Below are 10,460 nucleotides of genomic sequence, written 5' to 3' on the forward strand. Positions count from 1 at the left end.
CTACTGCTGAAACATCATTTCAATGAATTCTGCTTGAGTCGACTACAGCCTGTGAATTATTTTCAGGAACGTGTGCATTTATTCTTTTGTTTTTTCAATTAAATTACATATATAATCAACTTTTCTTCCATGTTGGAACTGAAGCGACTAAAAGTTGGTTAAATGGGGACGAGATGAAAATATTACATATAGTTTTCTCAGCAGTTCTCAGCGTTTATTCAGGGTGCTGCGTTCTTCATGCATTTACTGTACATGCATCACTGTACTTGACTACATGTACATGTGCTGGTCACAAGTATTGTCAGTAATAGCGCCCAAGTACTTTCGAAGGTCTCATCTGAGAATCGACGACCTTGTCTTGCTCTCTGAAAATGATGATGCATCCAAAGTTGTGCACGTCTCAGGTTGCGTCGTATCAAGCTCGTGTTACATGTTTCTGAAATAGCTTTCATATTGCAGGGTGGAAGGGACCGTGTTGGAGTTAAAGACACTTCATTTTGCATTTCAAGATTTGTAATTTTGAGACCAGTAGACATTTCAAGAAGACCTCTGGACAAAAACAAATGACATTCCTGACAGGAATTCAGGAAATCTCCAGCCATGTTCGTGGCGAACAAAACCAAAACATGACCTTTTCCTACATCGTTTTTTAGGGGAATGCTGTGGTGCTGTTTTGCCGTGAAGCTCCAGAAATGTTTTGTGGAAAACTTCACCTGAATCCATTTTCGGATGAACTCACCCTTTAACCATCTCAGCTGGGTTTTTAAAATTCCTCGGACTGACAAAGTAAAACCTTCAGGTCCTGCAGCAGCACTGTATGCATCTTCGTCCACCCTGTGAAAACACACACAGCCCGTCAGCAGCGTTCCCCTTTGTTTTCTCTCCACTCCTGCGGGGTTTCGGCTCAGGCCACTTGTGCTCCTGAATAGCTTCAAGAGGGTAAAGAAGAAGAATGGGGAATCTGGGTGGCCCACTCGACCGACGAGGGACGTTTCAGTCCTGCAGAAAAGAGACAAGTTGTGTGCAGCGCTTGTTTTTTTGGACTTGTGGTATTGATATGGAGGTATAGATAGCAGCAGAACAGAGCAGCTGTTCAAATCCGCTGCGTGTTAAATAACCAAGTCCAATCCCCCTGCTTAATACTAACACCCACAACAAACAGACTAGCTCTCTCTCTCTCTCTCTCTCTCCCCTGATGTAAACTGTAAATCTGATTAATTACTGTGAATATATAATTCTCTGTCTATCCTCGGCTTTCGTACACACACACACACGCACACACACACAGCCGGCGTCGTACAGTATGAGGTGATTATGTAGCAATTACAGCAGTCACAGCGACAAAATGAAAGCCGATCCTTGGAGGAAAAAAAAAAAAGGGAGGAAATGTCAGTCCAAGTTTTGAGTCTATCCCGAGATTTCTGAGCTCTGAATCACAGCGTTCCCGTTTGATCATCACCGCTGCTGCCTCTCTCCGATACACAGACGGATTATTCCCCCTAAATCTCCCAAATCCCTAATCCTATTTATCTCAACGCCACACAAAAAAGGTGCTCTCTTCCCACTGCTCAGCTCGTGTGTACAGTAAGGCTGTGAGTGTACTTGTACATTTACGAGGACCGCTTCTGGACACGAGATAGCGACATTTCAGGCTGAGCTCGCTTTTTAAAAATGGGTTTAGGGTTAAGTTTTAATGTCGAGGTACAATTCGGACTCATGCAGCTTCGATACTGTGAGACCAGACACATGGAAAAATGCAGGGTGTGTGTGTATAATTCTTGCATTTCATCCAGGTTTCATTCATCGTTTTAATTTGTTCCAAATGTTGTTTTTCAGTGTGAAAGTTGTCATTTAACCACTGACATACATTAAATGCTTCGCGTAAGTGACGGGATCATGTAAGATCAAGTGAGGTGGATACAAATAAGTTCATTTCCACACCTCGTATGAAAATAACTAATAAAATACACGCACGCAACGTTATGGATGGCAGCACGGTGACGCAGTGGTGAATGTTGGTGCCTCACAGAAGGATCGTTTAAAAACGTGTTGCTTCAGAGTAGAGTCAATTCTTTTTTTTGTCCCTACGGGTCATCAGAACAACTTGTTAACCAGAGATGAGAATCACAGAGTAATCCCAAATAAAGATAGTGTCATGAAACAGTGATTCAGCAATAATCCGTACATTGTAAGACAATCATCTTATCATACATCTGAATATCTGACAGTGACGAAAACAAAATACCCCTGAAGAAGTTCAAGTGCTGGATATTCACTGCATCGTGGTGTCAGATCCTCAGAGGTTGACTTCAGCAGAGAGTCATAGCTTTGTGTGTCTTTTATCAAAAACACAGTCTGCAACTTGTCCAGGCCTACATGTGCCATCATTCAGAAAGATACGACAGGACGCCTCGCTACTTTGTTTACAAAAGTTTACAGTACAAACTGTTATGAAGTAATGACTGTGGTAAATCTGTTTAGAGCACCTGCATGTTTTTAACAAAAAATATAGTTATATAAAGCAGTACGATATATTGCCGTGTCCATATTTTGTCCAAACCTTCGTGTGAACTTTATTATATGTTTTTAAGTTGTATCAAACATGTTAGGAAGTTCTCGCCTATTTACACAACCAACAGCCACGGAGCAGCCAAAGCATTTGGAGTTGTGTTTCTGGCTGCGTGATGTCCAACACTTAGTATCCTTTTAACATTGTTTTTGGTCTCCAGCAACTCCTGAGAGAAATATTCGGCTCCCAGCTGCAGCCAAAGAGTAAGAATGAGGCGGAAAATGGCGCTAATAAATGCAGCGTGGAGCAAAACAAGTACAGTTGAAGGCTGGAAAACCAAAAAAAAAAAGCTGTTAAAACAAATCAGTGAAGCTGAGCTCGGGTGATTATTTTCTAATCTGGCGCCCCTTTCCACATCGCACACAACCATTTGATCCATCGGTACCATAAAACTATTGATTAATGCAGCTTAAGTTGATTAATGACTTCATATTATCTCAGAAATGTGTAACTGGCGTGTGCACAATAAGCACTCCATCAATACTTCTGATGACTGTGGTCTCCCAGATCTCTAATCTCTTGATCTATTGATTGATTCTGGCCTGTTAATCAAACCCTTCAACGTGTCGTGCATTTCATCAGCAAGAGAGAAAGTCAGACCGTCACCGTGATGCAGTGGAGTTTGCCACCTCACAGGCAGGCTGACAGCTACAATACACTCAGATTAAATTGAGTTCACGCAATTAGAAGCTGCGACTAACGAGTGTCGCTGTCATTACGGATGAAACCCGGCTTTTAAAAGCGTTACATCCTGTTGTGCCGCCTCCGATCCTCCTCCTCCTCTTTTCTTTTCTCCACCATTGATGTTTCCCTCCTCCTTCTGTTCCCAAACCTTCATCCACCAACATGTTTTTTTTTTTCTTATTTCTTTTTCTCTTCTGGTCCCTTCAGGCCCAACACTCCCTCCCTCCATCATTGTTTCCCACAAGTTCCTGGTTATCTCTCATTTGGTAAACCGATTTTCTCTCCTCTTCCTCTCCCTTGAGCTTATTTACTTTTTTCCTCTTTTTCCTCAGGTTTTTTTTTTCTTTTTGTCACAACCTCCCCAGGTAGCCCACTGTGCATTGCACCTGTGTGTGTGTGTGTGTGTGTGTGTGTGTGTGTGTGTGTGTGCTAATGAGCTTAGAGCTGTCTCCCTCCCAAGGTGAGGCGCCATGCTGGGGTGATCAGCACTGCTGGAGCTGCAGGTATCAACCACAAACACCTGCCAGGTTGAGCGCTACCTCACACACTCATACACACACAAAGTAATTTCCTCTCCCTCTCGCTCACATGCACACGCACAAACACGCACGCATACACACACACACACACACACACAAGAGGAAAATCATTTCCGCTTTCTCTCACTCTCGTATAAATGCAGAATAAATCTTTACTTTCCCCTTTCACGTACAAACACAAACACACACAAACATTAAATACAGTATGGTTCTCTCTCTCTCTCGCTCGCTCTCACAGACACACACACTCACACACACACAGCTGACTGCTGCACAAGGGCGATAGCACAACTCTGTCCTGTCAACATGCAGGATAATCAGCTGCTGGGGATTGTGGGTAAGCTGTAATAATCCCTTGCATGGAATATGGAAAGCATCAGAGAGTTATTCAATAGGACAGAGATAAAGGCGCGCGCGTGTATGTGTGTGTGTGTGTGTGTGTGTGTGGGTGAGGCTTTTCCATCTTTAATATGCATCTTCACCTGAAGCTGACTGTCAGTCGGAGTTATTGAAAAAAATCAGTCGACACCAGCAGCTGAACATCAGCCCGGCCCCTCCTCCTCCTCACCCTCCACCTCCTCCTCCTCCCTCCAGCCCAGAGAGGCTGCAGCTGTCTGAAGTGTTCCCTGCCGGAGCCACAAAGTCTTAATTAAGAAGTACATCTGAACAAGCCTCATTTAGTCGGAGAAACACCGGAGTACACCGTATCTTATTCACCTGTGAAGAGACGAAAACCTCCGGCCCACATCTTCATCAGCGTCGCGTCACAGTCTCCCAGTCAAATCAGGATTTTAGTCAAAGGAAACACACGCTGGCGTACTGCAGGTGGATCCTTTTTGCATCTATTACACCAATCAACCGCCTATAAATGTCGTCAGCGTTCATTTACAGGAAACCACGGACATGCTGAAGCTTCACATTTCTTTATGTCACAACTTTAAGTTTCTTTAGATTATATCTGGTAAGGTTCAGAAATCACTTGGTTTGGGTTGGAAAAACACCACAATTTGGCTAGAACTTCCTGTTTTGGTCGCTATAGACACAGCTGGAAATTGTCCCAAGATCCCCTTCAAAATATCCACCAGTGTGACACTTACAAATGTTGAAACCCAGTCTTGAACTGTGGTCACTTGCTTGTCCCCCTTCTTGCCCTCCACTTCCCTGTATGACAGCAGAAATGTCAATGTGGTGTGAAGAACATGAAACGTACAAATGTGAAAATGCATGAAATATGTCTTTTGTTTTAGATGCTGTGAGTTTAAATAATCAAAATGATTTTTTTTCAGTCATTTGCCTCCTTTTATGATTTTATTATACTTTCACTATTTCTGTGTGCATTGAAACCTCGTCTTCTTCTTCTTCTCTCCGTAAATTATGTTTATTTATCATTTATCTGTCTGTGTGTTTCTTACAGTTCCTTCAATAATTGTGATTTATGAGTTCAAAGTGAGCTCATCCACTCTCTCAGCCAGTTGCGGTGGAATTGATCAATAAAATTGGCCGGCAGCTTTCAAATACACACACACACACACACACGCACGCACACACACACACACACACACACACGCACACACACACACACACACACACACACACACAGCTCCAGGCCTGTTTCCTCCAGAGGACTGACAACTCATCATCTATCGATCCCCCAACTGATAGCTTTAAACTAGGGTCTGCTGATCAGAGACATCGATTAACTTTAACCCCCAAACATTCCAACTAATGCCAACTGCAGGCGATTGATCAGCTGATCACATGTCTGCACACACAAGCTTTTCATTCTTTGACTGTGCCACTTTAATGCTGCGTTTACAGTCCACATTTAGACTGAAAACAAAGGAATGAGAAACTTTCTCATCAATCTTCAGGATGTAAAGGAAATTAAAACTCCTCTCTCTCCCTCTAGGTCGTGATAATCCTCTACCTTTATTCTTTTAGCTGTAGCTCTGCGACTTCACACACACACACACACACACACACTCAGAGGGAAACACACAAAATGCCTAATTATTCCGGAGGAAATAGCTAACAGCGGATACAGAACCTAAATGGTGTCGGTCCTCCCCAGAGTCCGGATTTTCAAGGGTTTTAATCAGTTAAATATGTGCGTGGCTACGTGGCTAATCTGCTGGTTAATCTCACTAACACTTTTTATGGGATTGCTCGCTGCGGCGAGGATTACCGCACCACAGATCACAACCTGATTTCCATAATCCTCCTCTTCTGATAAAACTCTGTTTGTCCCCCCATCCCGTCCTTTTGTCAGACTCTGAAACATCACCCGTCTATTGCATGGACTTTTGGGTGCAGTTGTTCTAAAGGCATTATTCTTTATTCTAACTCAGCGTCTCACTCTGAGGAGCTATGACGGTCCTTACTTCTTCTTAATTATTAACCATAATGGAAGATGAAGCCGTCTTCTAATTACTCGTTATTGTCTGGTAACTCTTCCATCAGTGCAAATGTGCAGACAAGACAAAGTTGCATCATTAAGTGAAGGAAATGTGCTTGTGGTTTGTATTAAATCACAATTGAATTGAACAGATGCTGTCAGTGAACAAAGTCATTCATTCACAAAACAAATCATTTTATTTTTAGGGACATTATTATTTTTCAAGCTCTGTGTTGTAAACTGTGTGTCTCATATCAGACGATCGTGATGCTGATAATAAGGAACAAACACGTAAAAACATTCAGTTTGTCTCTCAGAAAACAACATTTGAACGTGCGTGTCTGTGTACATGTGTGTGTCTGTGTACGTGTGTGTCTGTGCAACATATTTTCCAGTCTGTTTTTCTTTTTCTTTTTTTTTTTATCTCTCCCTGTCTCTCTCCACTAGCCTCCATTTTCTGCTCCGAGGGTCCGGAGAATCCCCTCATGTGGAGAGAACCTATGATAAAGTAAGCAGGAGGAAAGTGGCAGAGGGAGGGAGGAGGAGGAGGAGGAGGAGGAGGAGGTGGTAGGGGATGTTGGAGGCAGAGGAAGACTGAGAATTAGGCTGGGAGTTGAATATGATCAGGGGAGGAGAGACAGAAGAAAAGGCTATCAGGAGGGGGGGAGGCGTTCAGTGGTGATGGCAGTGGAAATAGGGCTTTAACTGTATTACACTCTGGCAGCTCCATCTCCATCACTTTGTGGGTGAGTGTGTAAGCTCGTGTGTTTACTTGAAGACCCTGCATGTGTGTGTGTGTTGGCGCGTGTGTGTTGGCGTGTGTGTTGGTGTGTGTGTTAGTATCACACCCATGGGGCCTTTGAGCTGTCAGTGCTCAGCAATAATCAGCCTCTATCTATCTCCTGATCCATCTCCACCTCTATGTCTCCCCTGCCACTATCGCTCACCCCTCCTTCTCCTCCCCCCCCCGGTCCATTCTCCCTCACCTCACACCCACTCCTTACATTTCACACAAACACACACACACATAGATTAATGTATGTGTGTGTGTATGTGTATGTGTGTGTGTGTGTGTGAATCGATTCAGCCTCTGCCCTTTCTAAGCACTCTACAAGCACCATTGGCCTCTCACTCTCCGCTGAGCAGCATCTGTTTCACACTCCACTACCGCTGTATGCCGTATCACTCCATCTCTCTCTCTGTCTCTCTCTCTCTCTTTCTCTTTGGATTCAGATGTGTCTCTGTCCTTGTCCGTCCTCTCTCTCTCTCTCTCTCTCTATTGTCTTCCGGTGCCTCTTCTGTTACTCCCGCTCTGCTTTGCAAATGTGATTTCTCGCCCTCCTCTCCAATCAGCGAGCATGCGTATCGACTGATGCTCAGTTTGGACTGAGTGAAAAATCTTAACAGTTTACAGTTTATTGATAACACGAGGGGCTATCTGCAGGTTCTGATGGCTTCCCGGTGGGATCATGGATTTAAAAAGCCTCATTAATCGATGGCGTATGGTCAGACGGCTGACTTATCTCGCCTGTATGGCCTGATGGGAAAGATTATGGTTTCCGTTAGATGTCAATACAAAAAACATGCCATGTTATCTACTGTAGGGTCGACCAATGATCTGTGAAAGGAAAAGTTCACCCCAGAACAAAAATTATAATCGGTCATCATCTGCTCAACCCCACGCCGAGGAGGAAGTCGTGTGATGTTTCGTAGCCCACAAAACATTTCTTTATAGCAGCTTCACAGCAGAACAGCGCTGCAGCCTTCTGCTAAACAACTAAAAGTACATGAGGACTTTAACGTAAAAAACAACCAAAAAATAAAACATTAAATGGCTCCATATAGCTCATCAAAGTCTCCCAAAGCCTCAAGATCCCAAATAGATATGAAAGACGTTATTTATGCCCTTTTTCTGAATCCGGAACAGGTGAACAAGCTCGAGAGCACGTCGAAGGTGTCGTTTTTGTCTTTTCAAAACCAATTTGGGATGTCGAGGCTTCCAGAGACTAAGCCAGACAAGCTGTAAGGAGCCGTTCTACTGTTTTTTCTCGTGTCTTTTGAGACCTCAAACAACTCTCTTCTTCAGTTGTTTAGGAGAATGCAGCAACGCTGTTTTTCTGTGAGGTTCCAAGAATGTTTCCAACTTAAAGAGACTTTCCATTAACATGTAGTCGAGGAGATAATGACTGAATTTTCCCTTTTTTGGGTGAACTCTTTTAAAGGGATATTCCGGTGTAAATTTAATCCATGGTCTAAATCACCGTGAAACTGTTTTACACTCCTTCTCGAGAGATCAAGTTAGCAGACCGCTAATTTACAGAGTTTTATCAACCTCAGAAATGACCGCACGACAACAATACACTGCAGTAAATGGATCCAAATATAAACCGCCACCAAAAAGCCACAAATAATGCTCAGAACAGCACCAAACTTCAGCAACAGTACAAATAGGGTCTCAGCACATAGTCCGGGGCATCTAACCTCCGCTAGCTTAGCTGGATTTCTATTTGGAAGCCAAAAACAGAGTTCAACTCTACTCCATCAGCTTCCGGGTCGGGGAAGTCCCGACGCGACGATTACCGACTGTGGTTAGAAATGCTCAATTACGTTCTTTTCCCTGTCTGCTCTTGATAATAACTGTTATAAACTGGCAGGGAAGACACATATGAACTTTGATTGCTTTTCCATGGAGTCATAATCATACATTTTCATCCATGAGCCGCGGAACTCTACTGCACTCGGTAATCGAGTCGTCGGGACTTCCCGTCAACAGGAAGCTGCTGCAGAAGAGTGGTAAATTTAGTCAGCTTTTCAGTAGAAATCCAGCTAAGCTAGCGGAGTTTTAATGCCCCGGACTATGTGCTGAGACCCTATTTGTACTGTTGCTGAAGTTTGGTGCTGTTCTGAGCATTATTTGTGGCTTTTTGGTGGCGGTTTATATTTGGATCCGTTTACTGCAGTGTATTGTTGTCGTGTGGTCGTTTCTGAGGTTGATTAAACTCCGTAAATTAGCGGTCTGCTAACTTGATCTCTCGAGAGGGAGTCTAACACAGTTTAAAGGTGATTTAGACCATGGATTAAATTTACACCGGAATATCCCTTTAAGTGATGCAAGAACCAAAAAAAAACCCTTGTCTTCATGCCATCCCTCATCCTCCACTTGAGAATAAGAAGCAACTCCAGTTTATCTCTTCATATTCATTTCGCTGTGAACAAAACCACCCACAACCAACAGTCGCTCCCACACAGCCTGCTACTTATACGTAAGTATTCCACGATTAGGGCGTTTCCATTGGCATTTACGACCGAGTCCAACCACGCAGCGTTGCTTCGCATTGCCATTACTTGTTCGAATGTGCCGAGACGGATCTCCAGAGGTCAAAACTGTGTCCGAGCTGAATGCGGTGACTTCAGATGGGCTTTGTCAGTATTCACAGATGATTGGTAGCTTCTTCTTCCTCCTCTAGGTTGGTTTCATCATCCCGTGCCTGTTTCTCCTGCAATTAAATCATAACAAAATGGCTACAAACAGAAGTTGCACGGTGAAAAAGTAAACAGCAATTAACTCAAGACAAGCACGGCATCAGTTGAAGAGAGTCAAACCACTTCGAGGGGGAATTGTTACATGTGACCAAACGTTCGGCCTCACTTCTTTCACAGTCTTGGACATGACAAGGCATTATAGGAGGATGTTGAAGTCAGAGGTCATGCAGTCATAACCAGACCGGACATCTTTTAATCCCTAACTCTAACGATACATTTAAATGTCCATAATCGTCGTTGGTATTTGCAGAGACATTTAAATCTGCTGTCTACAAACAGACACCGCACACACGACTTTGTTCTTACACATCAGGACAACAGAACAGAAAGGCCTCTGTTCTGACGCCGCGGTGCTGTCAGGTAGCACCGACTCTGAATAAAGGCAGTTAGTGTGCATCTCTAATTTCCCAGGGAGAGACCGCAAGACGGGCTGTGACTCACAGCTCAGAGAGGAGATAATTACTGTTTCCTCCTCACCTCACCGCCTCTCCTCCCCCTCCACTTTCTCGTTTTTTTTTCTCCTGTTTTTTTTTTTTTTCTCCACTGCTCTTCCTCTCCAGCTGAGTGATTACCCCTCATTAAAAATCAGAATAAAACATTGTTAGCGCAGATCGTTAGGGCGCTCTCTCCCGCCTTTCTCTCACCCAGTACTCCGTCGTTAGCACTCAGCGCCGGCACTAAACGAGCGGCCTTTGAGGAATGTTATTCTAATTCCAATTAGCTCTTCAGG

The sequence above is a fragment of the Sparus aurata genome, chromosome 5 (genome assembly GCF_900880675.1).
Source record: "Sparus aurata chromosome 5, fSpaAur1.1, whole genome shotgun sequence".
Lineage (NCBI taxonomy): Eukaryota > Metazoa > Chordata > Actinopteri > Spariformes > Sparidae > Sparus > Sparus aurata.